Here is a 17,307-nt window from a genome sequence, read left to right as displayed (position 1 = left end):
CTAGCAAGATCATCAGTTCGCTCCTTTGACAAAATCAGTTCTCTCCTAAGAGCATTGGTTTCTTGCCGGGCGGAAAGCACTTCAGCCCTCAGTTCCCCATAGTAATTTAGCCAATTGGTCAGTCTCTGAGGTATCCATAACGCCCAGGTGGGAATTTGTGGGTAGGCTTCGCGTTCTGTTACGCTCACCTGGCTCCCACAGAGGCGTCGATCTGGACTGGACTGCTGCGGTCTCCACCAATGTGACGCATATGGCCGAGATGACGGACTGGACTGGCTCACCTAGCTTCGTTTGTTTGGCCTGTAGGAATATTCTTCTGCAAGTCGAGAAAGGGAATTAACCACCTGTGGAGTTGAGCGTAAATCCCCCCACCCCACTGTTCTCCCCACTGATCACCTTGGATGTTCCCTCTTATAGTCTCACCTGATGATTTGAAAAGATGAGCTCTCCATCCTGCATTGAGCACAGGGGCGCGTAGATAACCAGTTGCTTCACTGGCTCAAAGGAATTGGTGAGTTCCAGGACACTATTGACTCCGATATTCCTGGCAAGACGCCATAAGTATGTAGTTCGTAAGAGTTCAAATGCCTGACTTTCACTCTTGTCCGATTCTTTGCAGGTTGCAGCTTGACCCTACTGAAGAGTTCCTCGTGGCAACTGGTAATGTTCTGGTAAGGATTTGTATTATCCAACACAGTTCGATAAAATAATGTCCATATGTAACCTGTTGCTTTCTCCCTTATTCAGGCGCTGAGAGAAAGTATGAAGTCTTGGGGAATAATGCCTCCGGCGGTAAAATCAGGTAAGTCTTTTGTGGTGAGGAGGGTTCCCCTTGTTAGTCCCTTGTTTCACCTTGCTGTCCTTTTGTTTCCCCTTAGTGGCCGGGGTTCGGCTAGGATGCAGTGGAAGCTGCGCCGACCTGTGAAGAAGAATAGTACCCCCGGTGGTAAAATCAGGTAAGTCTATGGGGGGTATTCCTCTGTGTATTCCCTTGGCTCACCTTGCTGTTCTTGTCTTCTCCCTAGGTGCCCGAGTGCGGCGGTAACATGCAGGAGGATGCAGTGAAATGTGAAGATGCTGCAAAGGCCGGTGAGTTCAGCGCGGCGCTGCAGCAGGCGAGGCAACGTGCATAATATAACTTCTTTCTTCCAGCTCGAAGGCGCGATGGATCGGGAATTCAGGTAAGGATCAAAGGTATTGCTCTTGTTCTAACCTTTTCTCCTTCTTTCTCTCTTTTTCTAGGAGCTCCAAACTCGAGGCGGGTGTGGCAGAAGACTGGATGCAGACTTGCAGGCACGGTGAGCGTTACGCTGCTGGATGAAGAATAACGCGAAGCGTGTGCTGCTCTTCGGGCGTGGTTTAAATAGCCTCCAAAGTAGTCCCAGGTAAGTATTCCTCCCCAGCCCCACCTGAGTAAAAAAATAGTCCCTAGGTAAAAGAGTCCCTTCCAAGCCTCGTTTGGCTTGGAGCTCTTGAAGCATGGTCTGCATCAGGTAAGTTTGCAGCATGGTCTGCATCAGGTAAGTTTTAGTCTATGAGCCTGGCGCCTATGGCGCCAGGACTGACTCTCCATATGAGCCTGGTGCCATAGGTGCAAGGACTGCACCCAAATAGCCCCTAGCGGGGGTTGTTGGGCTTGCTCTGGGTAACTTGATGCCTGCTACCGGGGTTGCTGGACTTGGTCTGGGACCCCGTGGGTAGGCATCATGACACATTTTCCGACCAGATGACTCTTGGTAGCCCGAACCGTGGGAAGTACTCTTTTAACATGGTTTTCACAGTAGTCATGGCTGCAGCATCTTTGACAGGGAAAGCCTCAACCCATTTACTAAAAGCACAGATGACCACCAGTACGTGCTTCATATTATTACAGCGTTCCATTTCAATAAAATCAAAGTGGATGACTTCAAAGGGGACAGAGGGTGGCCCAAAACTTCCCCTTGGAGTTACTGTCCCCTTTCCCACATTGTGTTGTAGGCAAATCATGCAATCCTCGGCATAGCGTTGGGCAATTTTCGAAATTTTGTCATTTACCCAAACTTTCTCTAAAATTTTCGTTACTTTTTGGGCACATACATGCCTAGGACCATGGGCCATGATGACCATCATCATTACATACGCGTCACGGAGTAGCCATTTCCCTTCAACTATGTCCACCCAACACCCGTCATCATCAAGTTTCCCCAAGCCTTCAGCCCACCTCTTGGATTCTTCTAACGTTGCATCAGATTGGATATCCCGTACAGACCCAACAACCTCGTCGATTGCATAGGCATTGCATAGGCATTTACAGTCTCCCTTGAAACATACATCTCCGTAAAGAGATCGGTAGCAGTTTGTCTGGCTATCTGATCAGCGAAAGCATTCCCTTTTCCTATGTCATCTGTAATCTTTCGATGTGCTGTACATTTCATAACGGCTAACTGAATAGGGAGCGCAAGCGCTGAGAGCAGTTGTACTATTAGGGAGCCATGTTGGATCTTGGTACCATGTGAAGTTAAGAACCCTCTCTCTGACCAAAGTCTCCCAAAGTTGTGAACCACCCCAAAGGCATACTGACTATTAATATATATGTTTACTGCAAGCCCTTTGGAAAGTTCACAAGCTCGTGTCAATGCTATAATCTCTGCGGCCTGCACAGAGTTATGCTTGATTCTCTTGGTTTCCACGACCATGCTTAATGTGGTGACTGCATAAGCAGCTGTGGATGTACCATCCGGAGGTTTATAGCAGGAGACATCACAAAACAGCTCTCCTTGCGGATTATCCAAAGGAGTGTCTTTCAAATCAATTCTACCCTTTGTCTCTTGTTCGGTAGTATACAGACAGTCATGTGACTCTTCATCGCCGCAAGTAGATCTTGCGGGAAAGGTAGGAGTTCAGCCGGATTAAGAACACAACAACTTAATTTGGATGTGAAGAGCAAACAAGATCAATTAATATCTCGTCAACCGTGCGGAAGTGAGGTGTTGCGTTTCGGTTCGGTTCAGTAGAACATCTACAGAGTGAGGCACCATCCGGGTTAGATCATGGCCTAGGACCATTCCCTCACTCAGCAGCAGCAGCAGCGACAGCTCGCAAACATCTTGGCAAAGCGCATGCTACAGGATCAAGGGCGGAAGAAAAGTAACCGCACAGCCTATTCTTCCCTCCATGTCCCTGCGTTAATGCAGCCAAAGCACATCCATCACATTCATGCACAAACAACATAAAGGCCTTTTCATAGTTTGGTGCGCCCAAAACTGGTGCGGAGCATAATGCAGTCTTAAGCAAGTCAAACGAATGCTGGTGTTACGCGTTCCACGGCAATGGCGAAGAAATGGCCTTCTTTGTCAAAGCCAACATCGGTTTGATCACTAGTGAAAAATTTGGCATCTACAACCTACAGTAAGAAGCCATACCTATCAAGGCTCTAACTTCCTTCTGTGTATTTGGGACAGACATGCCAGAAATGTGTTTTATACGTTCAGGTGTCAATCTTCTTTCCTCCTTTGACAGAATATAGCCTAAATAGGCGACCTCTTGGCAACAATATTGAAACTTTTTAAGCGAAGCTTTGTGACCATGCTTAGCTAGATGAATAAGCAATAACACAGTGCCCTCCTTACAGGCGCTCTCAGAATCAGCAGCTAAAAGCAAGTCATCAACATACTGAAGCAATGTACAAGTAGAGGGCAATTCAAGGGTATCAAGGTGTTCTTTCAAAACCCTACTATAGATGCTAGGACTCTCTGTGTACTCTTGAGGTGCACAAATAAATGTGAACGAGCGTCCCCCTAAGGTGAACGCGAACAAGTATCTACTATCCTTGTGTATAGGAATACTAAAGAAAGCATTCTTTAGATCCACAACACTAAAGTAAGTAGCTGTAGCTAGAATCATGGTTAATATTGTTGTCACATCAGGCACAATTGGAAATTGCAGAGCGGCGACTTTATTAATGGCACGTAAATCAATTATGAAACGGAATGGAATTGCATTATCGCCTTTCTTGTACACAGGTAAAATCGGACTATTGCACAACTTCCTGAAATTTCCTCAATCACCCCGCGATGCACAAAATCAGACACAATGCATTTCAAAGCTTGCTCGCCCTCAACTGAAATCTTATACTGGGGAATGCGTGGCAGCGCAATCCCATATTTCAAAACTATCTTAACAGGCTCAATCTGTAAAACACCAACATCGTTGTCGTCAACAGCCCATAAGCTCTCTGGTACATCAATGAATTCTGGCGGCAAAGGTCTAGTCAAAAATTGCGAGACAGAAAATTGCTGTGGTGAAATCGTCAAGGGCACTCCATCAGAAGAACAATAAATCACTGCATTTAATTCTTTTAACAGGTTCAACCCCAGAAAATTCTCTCCACAATTCGAAGTCAACAGAAATGAACAGTGGTCCATAAAGGGACCCAAAGAAATGGGTACCGGCGAAGAAACCGGACAAACAACTGGCGTGCCAGAAAACCCTACAGAAACATTGGTTTGCCCTGACAGTGGAATGTTTGGAACCCGTGAATGATCAATGGAACACTTCTGTGCTCCAGTATCTATCAAAAACTGATGTTTCCTATTTCCCACCACCATTTCAACGTAGGGACCTTTCTGATTGAGGAGAATAGGTGCAGGTCCCAAACCCTGCTTCGGGCAATCCTAACGAAACAGAATATCATCAAAAGGAAGCTCTTCAGATAAATATGCAGCAGATGGATGATCAAATATGTTCCTAGTGTCCGCACTCAAAGTCTGATTATCCTGTGAAAAAGGTTGCTGAGGATCCTGTGCAAACTGACCTCTACCAGGGCCCCCTACACCAGGGCAACCTGTGGATCGTCTAACCATATTCCCAAATGTGTTATTCGACCTCTGTCGAAGGACAGGGCAGTGCGACAATAGGCACACTGGTTAATGTTCACAGGACCCAAGGGCACATTCCCTTGGGGAACATACTGACCTCTAATCTGCGAACTACCCACTATGGGGCTGCTAACAATTTGCTGTAATAGTACTTTAGTCTTTAAATCACCTTTTTGTTTTTCAACTCTATCTTTTTCATTATTGACACGATTCTCGTAGTACTGAGCCATGTGCAGTACTTCTGATTGGGACTTCACCTGCCAAGCACTCTCAGAAGACATAATTTCTGACTGGATGTCAGGCAGCAATCCACACACAAATTTGTCCACAAATAACCTTTTCCCAGACTCTGTGCCTAAGTCTTGTCCGCTGAAATCCGAAAATACCTGTTCGAACCGATTAAAGAACTTGGTAGCACCCTCAGACTTCCCTTGGACACTAGTCGTAACTTTGTCCCAAATAATTCTTTTCTCCGGGATTATGGTTTTTAATTTTGTAATGGTTCTATCAGGCAAAGTTAGTATCACCTGGGGCGGTCTTTCACCAGCTGGCCTTTCTCCATCGAATCTAGTTATATTCGCCCATGTATCTCCCAACCCTGGCACGTCGTCTATAGCTCTAACTTGTTTCCACAAATCTACGGGCAGGAGTACAAGAAATAACAAATCAATATTGCCTAAGGTGAACACTGAGGACTGCAAGACGGACTCTATTTCTTTATAGAATCCTGTCAGATTTTTCCTAATATCAGGAATAGATTGTCTAATAGTATTCATTTCTTGTCTTGAGAACGGGACATAAACAAACTGTGATATATAATGTGCAGGAATGTTCACAGCGACTATACCCTGTGCAGCATTGGCCGCAATCTCAACCTTCGGGACAAATGTCGGAGGAACCTCTCTCATAGGCAACTGAGAAGTAGGTGACTCCGAACGCTTACTAAGCAACAGAGCTAAGTCAAGCGCTAAAGCAGTCGAAGAAGTGTCAAGTGAAAAAGCTCTCTTATAAATGCTCAATAACTCTGTGGGACAACTAATCTTTCTTTTTACACATTATCCTGTAGGTACTCTATCATTACCTGTATCACTTTCCTCTGCATTTCTGGCGTATACTGACTATATGTGTCATATACCTCAACTGGAGTTATCGACATATCTGAAATCCATCTAAGCGCGTCCTTCGTACAAATTTGTGCTTCCTCAGATATCGATTTTCAACAAGGAAGAAACCGTTTCTGTACATACATACTTTCCCCCTCGTCATCCTCATTCTGTAACCTTTCCAACTCCTTTCTGTACTCAAATAACCTCTCGACATGCTCATTTACTTTCTCCACAGTGTCTCTTGAAAACTGTTAGGAAAGATTTCGTAATTGTAGGTAATTTTCCTTCCATGTGGCAACCCCTAAACTTTTTGCTGTTGTTTTTCACCTTGTTCTTGACTTTGCCAGAGAAGTGCAGCCTTCTGCCGCACTCCTCTGGGCTTTCGCTCCTTTCTTACGGGGAAACTGACAAGCCCTTAAGACAGTCAGTACCGGGTAACGCTGTTTCCCGTAGTTTCTTTTATCATGTTGCGGCTTTCGTGCAACATGACACAAGAGGGCACTGTAAGCTAAGTTACAGCTCTCTTGGGTCTCTAGCCTTCTACAGGCCCTAGATACTCGTTTAGGATTGTATCTGATCGGTGCAAGTGATTCAGGGACGGGAATGGTGGCAGCGATCATTTCTTGTGTTTTGAGCTCCTTTTGGCGTTCTAAGCGCGTTTTCCACGCTTAACCCAAAATGGTGGCCTGGCTCCCAAAATGGCCAGACCACGAGGCTCCTTTGTCCTGTCCGCTGACCGTCTTGCTCCCTTCACCTTCCCCAGGTCCAGCCGACCCGGGGACTTCCTTATTTGGGCATGTACTTTCCCGCGAAACACGGATGCTTTCGCGGGCTTCTACATGTCTTGTGTGTGCCTCCAGGATGTGGGCTGGGATGTCTGGTCCCAATACACATCCTGGGTGCCAGAGAGTCTAGGGTGGTGTGAATGCCTGGGACCACCGTGGTCCGTGATTGGTCCACGAATGGTGTGAGTGTTGATGAGCGGATCTCCCATTGGGTCCCCTCCGTTTTGGCGCGAAGGGAACCGTGGATAAGAGGGGGCTGGAAACACCACTACCATGTCGATCTCCTGAGTTCTCACGAACGAAGGAATACAGGAGCCAAGTATCCTGCAAACAAGAGGCTGGACCGAGGAATCGCTGGTGACCCGCTGAAGGACTTCTCCTCTGCACTGCTGTCGCCTTGTGAAACCCTTTTCACCTTTGATTGAACCAGAAGGCCTGTACTGGTACTTCGACCCTTGGAATAGCGGGAACAGCTATTCTCGGCATCTTCACCATCTCCTGCCAGTAAGCCTTCGGAAGCGTCTCTGGGCCATCCAGCTGACTGACCAGCTTACACGGGAGTCTTGCTCTGTAACCGCCGCCAGGTTGTGTAGTATTTCGAGTCCTTGTCACTCTCACACGCTTCGTACACTTGGCGTTCCCAGGTCTGATCTGAGTAGTGTACATTTGGCTCAGATACACACGGCCGCTCCGTTGCCCTGCTGTGGTAACAAACTGTGCGGGTTTCTTCGATTGGGACGTCTTTTTACTCAACACGACGACGAGGTGTTCCCTGCTCTTCTGAACCTGCCAGCTGCTGAAACTGACGCGGAGAAGCCTGGGTCTGCTTGCATCGGGGACCGGTGAGTAGCATAGCTAGGATCTGGTCGCCCTCCTGCAGGAGCCCATTGCTTTTCCCCGCTGTGTCAAACAGCACCCTTGTCCGTACTCGCGCTCTGCTTCTGCCCACTGTGGAGGCTGCGCTTGAGTCGCGGAACTTGTTCTTCTTCTTTTGTGCACTAAACTGAACTGCCTGATTTCCCTCGAAGAGCCTCTCCTTTTGCCCGTTGGCACCAGCGCGTGCAGGTACTTTTGAGCACAAGGCTCCACTCTTCGCAGGGCTCGGACTTCCATCTAGTTAGGTGCCTCTGAAGGTGAACTGGGTCTAAGCATTATTGCGCACTGCCTGTTTTCCCTCCCTTTTAGGTGGACTACACATTTCGTGCATATAACGCTTGAGACTGGTTGTATTTGTATATATATTGTGTTGATATGGTATGTGTTGGTTTACTATCGTTATATTGTGTTTCTCTCGCTACGGTCATTGTTTTAAAGGCCTTGAAATAAATGTGTATATATTTTTAATATAACAACTGTTTGGAGTAGTTTGGAAGTGATCTTGCTTTGTGTGCTCATTGCGGGCTTTCAGTCACCCTCACCCCTCATGAGACCTAGTCTTGACCGCCGCGATCGCTACCTTGATTGGTCTGGCTCGTCCAGAGGTTACCCTGTTCCAAGTAATTAGGTTGGCCTTCTGAACTTCTGTGCCACCAGGACAGAGTTCAGAAATCCGTCTTAACAAATTGGTGTACAGCGGTGGGATACGACTGAAGGTATCCAGTGTTGCGCACAAACTAAGGCATTTCAGGTTATTCCAACCAGGACACGTTGTGAATTGTTGTAGTATAACTTTAAAAAGGCCATAGTCCTATCTAACAGTATGGAAACAAATACCTTGTTAACTGTAAATGCTTCCAAATCAGAAACATTGAAAAAGATGTGTGCGGAGAGAGGTGTTTCCTCTCAAGGCACGAAATTGGAAATGATCCAAAGAATCGTGGCGTGGCAAGAAGCGCAGCTTGACGCTATAACTTCTGAGGACAGTGCGGAAGGAGGTGGGGCTGCTCTCACTGGTAGAACCGACGGTTCTGCCGCTGCACTGATTCATCGCAACCACGAGGACAGGGAGGACAAGATGTCTAATGTTTCCTCTGCCAGTGCTGATGGGGAGGCTATGCTTGAATTCAAGAAGCAAGAGCTGCGGTTTAGGCAGCAGGACCTTGAATTCAGCATAGCCAAACTAAAAATCGAACAGGCAGAAAAACAAAAAGACAGGGATCACCAGTTGGAACTGGCCAAGCTTCAGTTTGCAAATGGGTGCAAGGGTCCTGGACATGGGTCTGGGGCTTCCTCTCATCCACGGTTTCCGAAAGATCTGCTCAGTGTGTATGAAGAAAGGAATGACATTATGGACTGGCTGAATGCGTTTGAGTATGCATGCGAAGTTCAACAAGTTGACGATGCTGATAAGATTGCCTGGTTACTCAGCAGACTGCCCCATTCTGGCTGTAGTGCCATTATGGAAATGTCGAAAGCTGAGCGAGCTGATTTCGCAATGTTAAAGCAAACTCTCATTTTAAAGTTTGGGAAGACTCCTGCCCAATATTTGAAACGTTTCAGAGAGTATAAGAAAAGGGAAGGTGGTACTTGGGTATCTTATGTCACTGAGTCCTTGAAAAACTTAACTGGCTGGGTCGAAGGTTATAAGGTTTCTACCTTCGAAGGCATGATAAATCTTGTCATGCTGGAACACATTTTTGCATCTTCTTCCCCGGAGCTTAAGCAGCATTTGGCCGATTCGAAGGAGATAGATCCTAAGAAGCTGGCCATTGCAGCAGACTTATGGGTGTCACATCGAGTGTCCCATAAGGACAAAACTCATCCTGGTAAGCAGGAGGAAGGGAAAAAGTCCAAAGATAAGGAGGGTGGAGAATCTGATAAATCTTCTTCTCATAAGGGCCACAAAAAGAAAAATAAGGGTAAGACACAAGAGAACTCACAGGGTAGTGGAGGTCCGCCTCCGAAACAGAACTTTGGTTACAATAAGCCTCCCTATGTAAACAGACCCAATGGATCTTGTTTTGCTTGTAGAGCAACTGACCACGTGAAGGGGGATCCCCTGTGTAAGGTTAGACCTTTGGGGGTCCACTCCGCTAATCTGGCCTTCTCCTCCTACGAGGAAGAAGAGATTACAGGAGCATCCTTCTCCTCAGACTCATTTCCCAGCGGGATAGAGGCTGAGGTAGTTTTAGTTTCCCTGGGTTCCTGGGAGCCTAAAGTCGCAGAGGCTTATGCTAGGATTCCGGATAATACCAAGCACTACTTTAAAGACAGTGTGCTGATCAATGGAGTAGATACTCCAGCTCTTAGGGATAGTGGGTGCAGTCGCACTATAGTGGATTCTACCTTGGTAGACTCAGAGGAAGTTGCCAGAGCTACTCTGATGCCCACTAAGTTGGCTGACGGCCCACTCCGTATGTTCCCAGTAATACCTGTAAATCTTACTTTAAATGGTACAGCAGTCAGGATTCCAGTGAGCATTCAGAGAAAAATCCCGGGAAAGGTCTTGTTAGGTAATGATCTCAGAGCTTTAGGGCTCGTAGGAGACACTGCCAAAAGACCCTACACACGGTCTCAAGCACGGGCAGCATTGGCCAAGACCAATACGCTGCCCCAGCCGAAGGGGAAACCCAAGGCGAAAGGAGTCGACAAGTCAAGACGAAGGAAAGATAATATTCCCCCGAGCTCGCCTACCACTGCGGTGGAGGAAGTTGGTCAATCGCCCGGCCCTGACGAGGAGGTGGCGATGCCTGAAGTATTTGACCCCAACGATCATCCTGAACTAAAAGACTTGTTAGTTGAAGGAGGTCCTGATAGGGACGAATTCAGTAAAGGCCAACGTGAGTGCCCATCTCTGGAAGGCCTAAGGAGACAGGCCTGCTCCCAGCTTGAGGGTGAACCTCCTGGGACGCATAGGATTTATTGGGAAGGTGGACTCCTGTATAGTGAGCCCACAGAGTCTACAGAAGGAGACCATAGGAGGTTGGTGGTTCCCCTTGCTGTTAGGCCCTTCCTCCTGCAGTTGGCGCATGAAGTTCCCCTTACTGGTCACCTTGGTATGAAGAGGACCAAGCAAAGGTTATCCATGCACTTCTACTGGCCCAAGATGGGGGTGCAAGTAGAAAGTCACTGCAGGAGTTGTGCCTCCTGCCAGTTGTCTGGTAAGGTTAGCGCGACAATCCAAGCTCCGTTGGTACCGCTCCCAGTTGTGGGGGTACCATTTGAAAGGGTAGGGATCGACATCGTTGGTCCCCTTGACCCGCAAACATCCTCGGGCAATAGGTTTATCCTGGTGCTGGTCGACCATGCAACCAGATATCCTGAGGCCATCCCATTGAAAACTGTAACTGCCAAGTCAGTTGCAAAAGCTTTACTTGGCATATTTACTAGGGTTGGCTTCCCTAAAGAAGTTGTGTCGGATCGTGGCAGCAACTTTATGTCGAAGTATATGCAGGCTATGTAGAAAGAATGTGGGGTCACCTACAAGTTCTCATCTGCATACCACCCCCAGACCAATGGTCTGGTGGAACGTTTCAACAGAACGTTAAAGAGCATGATTGGGGCTCTGGAGGAACCTCAGAGAAGAAAATGGGATCTTCTTTTACCATGCTTACTGTTTGCCTACCAAGAGGTACCACAGGAGGGTGTTGGCTTCAGCCCCTTCGAACTTCTGTTCGGTCATCCCGTACGGGGACCCTTAGCCATCGTCAAAGAGGGATGGGAGATGCCCACTCCCCCTGTTACTACCAACGTAGTTGATTATGTGCTAGGGCTCAGAAAACGGATGGTACTTCTGATGGGCTTGGCTAGTGATAAATTGAAGGCAGGACAAGCGCTGGTGAAACATTGGTACGACCAGAAAGCTTCCCTCATCAACTTTACACCTGGTCAGCAAGTCCTGATCATGAATCCCATAAGGCCTCGAGCTTTACAGGACAAATGGTCAGGCCCTTACACAGTGGTGGAGCCCCTGGGTGAGGTTAACTATTTAGTGGACCTTGGAAGGCCTGGACAGGCTCCAAAAGTGTTTCACGTGAATAGGCTGAAGGCTTTCGTCCCAAGAGTCGAAATCGCAGCACTGCTACTGGCTTCAGATGTTGAGGAAGAGGAGTCTGAACCTCTCCCTGACCTGTTCCAAAGCGGTCCTTCAGATAGCTCCTTTGAGGGTGTCCGAGTGGCCCCTCACCTGACTTCTGATCAGCAGGCTGAGGTGAAAAGTTTGCTTAGGCAGTTTTCCCCCCTGTTTTCACAGTCGCCTGATTTGACACCTTGGTGCAAACATAACATTGACACAGGAGACAGTGTACCTACCAAAAGTAGGGGATACAGGATGTCAGACAAAGTACGGTCTTATATTAAGACCGAGGTCAACAAGATGTTAGACCTTGGGGTGACTGAACCCTCTAGTAGTCCTTGGTCCAGCCCTGTGGTTTTGGTTCCAAAGGCAGGCACTTCTGAATTGAGGTTCTGCGTGGATTACAGAGCTCTGAATGCTGTCACCAAGACAGATGCACACCCCTTGCCTCGAACAGATGAGCTGGTGGATACTTTGGGTGCCTCCAAGTACCTCAGCACGTTTGACCTCACTGCTGGCTATTGGCAAATAGCTTTAGCAGAACATGCCAAGGAGAAGACAGCATTTTCTACTCCAGACGGCCTTTACCAATTCCGGGTAATGCCGTTCGGGTTGAAGAATGCACCTGCCACTTTCCAGAGGCTTGTGAATCATGTGTTGAATGGGGTGGACGAATTCTGTCTTGCATATCTGGACGATATAGCAGTTTTCAGTGCCACCTGGGAAGACCATGTGAAACACCTCGGGATTGTGCTCCAGGCTCTTCAGAAAGCACACCTGACCATAAAGGCTAGTAAAAGCCAGATTGGCCAAGGCTCAGTGGTTTACCTTGGACATGAAGTAGGTGGAGGGAGGATACAGCCTCTTCCCAGTAAAGTACAAGCAGTACAAGACTGGCCTACCCCCACTACGCAAACCCAAGTGAGAGCCTTTTTAGGACTCACGGGGTATTACCGCAATTTTGTGGCAGACTATGGCACCATAGCTGCCCCTCTGACAGCCCTCATAACTCCGAAGAAACCCAAGAAGGTAACTTGGACCGGCGAGTGTGAGAAGGCCTTCAATGGCTTAAAAGACTCCTTGTGCCAGGCCCTTGTCCTCAGGGCCCCTGATTATCAAAGACCTTTTATCGTGCAGACGGACGCCTCTGACACTGGGATAGGAGCTGTACTATCACAAGTAGATGAGAAGGGTAAGGAACACCCTATTGGTTTTATTAGCCGCCAGCTTAAGGACAGAGAAAGAATGTTTCTCTGTTGTGTGGGCCCTAAGGAAGCTGAGGCCCTACCTCTATGGGACCCACTTCACTGTGCAAACTGACCATAAGCCCTTAAAGTGGCTAATGAACATGAACGGGGATAATCCAAAGTTGCTTAGGTGGTCCATAAGTCTACAAGGCTTCAACTTCACTATTGAGCATAGGCCAGGTGTCCAACATAGCAATGCTGATGGGTTGTCCAGAATGTTTAACCGACCTAGAGAAAGAATGTTTCTCTGTTGTGTGGGCCCTAAGGAAGCTGAGGCCCTACCTCTATGGGACCCACTTCACTGTGCAAACTGACCATAAGCCCTTAAAGTGGCTAATGAACATGAACGGGGATAATCCAAAGTTGCTTAGGTGGTCCATAAGTCTACAAGGCTTCAACTTCACTATTGAGCATAGGCCAGGTGTCCAACATAGCAATGCTGATGGGTTGTCCAGAATGTTTAACCGACCTGAACAAGAGACTCATCCAGGGGTGGATTAGTTCCCCCTGTCCATAGTCTGGGAGGGGCGAGTGTTAGGAAAGATTTCGTAATTGTAGGTAATTTTCCTTCCATGTGGCAACCCCTAAACTTTTTGCTGTTGTTTTTCACCTTGTTCTTGACTTTGCCAGAGAAGTGCAGCCTTCTGCCGCACTCCTCTGGGCTTTCGCTCCTTTCTTACGGGGAAACTGACATGCCCTTAACACAGTCAGTACCGGGGAACACTGTTTCCCGTAGTTCCTTTTATCATGTTGCAGCTTTCGTGCAACATGACACAAGAGGGCACTGTAAGCTAAGTTACAGCTCTCTTGGGTCTCTAGCCTTCTACAGGCCCTAGATACTCGTTTAGGATTGTATCTGATCGGTGCAAGTGATTCAGGGACGGGAATGGTGGCAGCGATCATTTCTTGTGTTTTGAGCTCCTTTTGGCGTTCTAAGCGCGTTTTCCACGCTTAACCCAAAATGGTGGCCTGGCTCCCAAAATGGCCAGACCACGAGGCTCCTTTGTCCTGTCCGCTGACCGTCTTGCTCCCTTCACCTTCCCCAGGTCCAGCCGACCCGGGGCCTTCCTTATTTGGGCATGTACTTTCCCGCGAAACAAGGATGCTTTCGCGGGCTTCTACATGTCTTGTGTGTGCCTCCAGGATGTGGGCTGGGATGTCTGGTCCCAATACACATCCTGGGTGCCAGAGAGTCTAGGGTGGTATGAATGCCTGGGACCACCGTGGTCCGTGATTGGTCCACAAATGGTGTGAGTGTTGATGAGCGGATCTCCCATTGGGGCCCCTCTGTTTTGGCGCGAAGGGAACCGTGGATAAGAGGGGGCTGGAAACACCACTACCATGTCGATCTCCTGAGTTCTCACGAACGAAGGAATACAGGAGCCAAGTATCCTGCAACCAAGAGGCTGGACCGAGGAATCGCTGGTGACCCGCTGAAGGACTTCTCCTCTGCACTGCTGTCGCCTTGTGAAACCCTTTTCACCTTTGATTGAACCAGAAGGCCTGTACTGGTACTTCGACCCTGGGAATAGCGGGAACAGCTATTCTCGGCATCTTCACCATCTCCTGCCAGTAAGCCTTCGGAAGCGTCTCTGGGCCATCCAGCTGACTGACCAGCTTACACGGGAGTCTTGCTCTGTAACCGCCGCCAGGTTGTGTAGTATTTCGAGTCCTTGTCACTCTCACACGCTTCGTACACTTGGCATTCCCAGGTCTGAAGTGAGTAGTGTACATTTGGCTCAGATACACACGGCCGCTCCGTTGCCCTGCTGTGGTAACAAACTGTGCGGGTTTGTTCGATTGGGACGTCTTTTTACTCAACACGACGACGAGGCGTTCCCTGCTCTTCTGAACCTGCCAGCTGCTGAAACTGACGCGGAGAAGCCTGGGTCTGCTTGCATCGGGGACCGGTGAGTAGCATAGCTAGGATCTGGTCGCCCTCCTGCAGGAGCCCATTGCTTTTCCCCGCTGTGTCAAACAGCACCCTTGTCCGTACTCGCGCTCTGCTTCTGCCCACTATGGAGGCTGCGCTTGAGTCGCGGAACTTGTTCTTCTTCTTTTGTGCACTAAACTGAACTGCCTGATTTCCCTCGAAGAGCTTCTCCTTTTGCCCGTTGGCACCAGCGCGTGCAGGTACTTTTGAGCACAAGGCTCCACTCTTCGCAGGGCTCGGACTTCCATCTAGTTAGGTGCCTCTGAGGGTGAACTGGGTCTAAGCATTATTGCGCACTGCCTGTTTTCCCTCCCTTTTAGGTGGACTACACATTTCGTGTATATAACGCTTGAGACTGGTTGTATTTGTATATATATTGTGTTGATATGGTATGTGTTGACTTACTATCGTTATATTGTGATTTTCTCGCTACGGTCATTGTTTTAAAGGCCCTGAAATAAATGTGCATATATTTTTAATATAACAACTGTTTGGAGTAGTTTGTAATTGATCCTGCTTTGTGTGCTCATTGCGGGCTTTCAGTCACCCTCACCCCTCTTGAGACCTAGTCTTGACCGCCGCGATCGCTACCTTGATTGGTCTGGCTCGTCCAGAGGTTACGCTGTTCCAAGTAATTAGGTTGGCCTTCTGAACTTCTGCGCCACCAGGACAGAGTTCAGAAATCCGTCTTAACAAAAACGCTAAAGTGTTTAGATCCCTTAACCCTTGCGGGAGATCTGTTTTATTTAATTTGCCCCACATTACACATAAATGAATCCCCAAACCTTCAATAAAAAAAAAATTTTCTCAGGAAAATTATCCATATTATAAAGTGTGGCAAAAACATTAGCTTGATCATCCCTCTCCATACAATGCTTAGCCCATGCAATCAAATCATGTTTCTTCTCTGGTGGTACAGTATTGCGAGTGACAACCTTCGACCCCACACCTTGATCGACTACAAGCGGCACAGGACCACTTGGAAGAGAGGGAGCAGGCAAATTCAATGGAGGTACTGTTACTGATGTAATAGGAAGGGGTGGAGGAATAGGTGGAGGAACAGTAACTGGAGGAAGAGGAGCATTAGGAGGAGCAGGAACAACAGGAACAACAGCAGGTAGAGCAGGAATAGCAGCAGGAAGAGGCAAAGCAGCAGGAAGAGGAACATACGGAGGTGACGCAGAGGCACCAGGCCTTCGTTCATTTAACAATTTGTCTATGAATTCGTCGGAAACACGAAGGTCTTTAGAAGGATAGATTTTCTGAATTCAAAGTGAGAAAGCCCTATCCATATTCCTAGTCGACTCAGAATGTTTATTTTGGTCATACAATAATGCTTTTTCGGCGTTCGTTTTATGACAGCACGCATGTTTTTCTCTACTTTTAAGTTGCTGCAACGCTTCTTTTTTCCAATTCTGCAAAACATCAAATGCTGCAGGTCTAGCCTTTTTCTTTAATAGAATTGACTCTAAATACTCAATACGAAGGATTTCAAAACTACCATTGATTGGTCACTGAAGTTCGGAGGCATGTCTGGTTTGTCTGTGCCAAATATCATTAAACACTATACTTCCAATGCCATGCTTACAGTACTTAGTACATGCCGGACGGCTAAATTCCAAAGATTGTCTATCACTGCGGAATAATGCCCTGAAGCAGGTAGACAATTTCCCAGGCATATCAAATTATTGGTGTTACCTGGTCAATAATTGTGTCTGAAGATACAATACGCCAAAATCAAATTATCAGGATTATTTAAGAGTCGGGTCATGACTCACCTGATCGATTTCCTAAGGAGGTCCGATCGGATTTCAAAGAATCTTACCTAACTAATCTTACCTCGTGTGTGGTGATTTCGGCAAATCTGCCCTTCTCGATAAGTGGGCCCTCGCCAAGATGCCGTTCTCGGACCACAATCTAATCATCCAGGGATCGGGTCGTGCAGCGCTGCTGTGGTGTTGCATCTCATTCAGTGGGGCCCCTTTTTGTCACACCGTCCGATCCTGGTCCGATAGCGAGGGTCAATCTTCGATGATCCGGCATCAATCTTGAGGGTCCCTATTCGGGCGCCAACTGTGAAAACAAAATCAAAATATCGAGGCTGAGTACCCCAAAAGGAAATACACCGAACACGGGTTACAAAGGAACACACGAAAATCTTTAATTTATACTGAATCAGTTACAAAGAACAAAACAAAATCAGATAGCTATCAGCCCTCAGTGCAACACAGCGAACTCCAGCGTGGTTCGGTGTATTCAGTGAGAGACGCTGTACATTAGAATTCATTGCTCTTTTATACCATTTGCGAACACAATGTCTAACCCTACTTTGGGTTAATATTCCTCTAATACATCACTGATCTAGGGTTCATGCCGAGTTTGCATATCCACATGTAACTAATTTGTCTTTAATACATACGTCAAGA

The sequence above is a fragment of the Ambystoma mexicanum genome, chromosome 9 (assembly GCF_040938575.1).
Source record: "Ambystoma mexicanum isolate Mex_15411 chromosome 9, UKY_AmexF1_1, whole genome shotgun sequence".
In the NCBI taxonomy this organism is placed as follows: Eukaryota; Metazoa; Chordata; class Amphibia; order Caudata; family Ambystomatidae; genus Ambystoma; species Ambystoma mexicanum.
The sequence above is the reverse complement of the archived record's forward strand: the minus strand, read 5'-3'. Positions refer to the sequence as shown.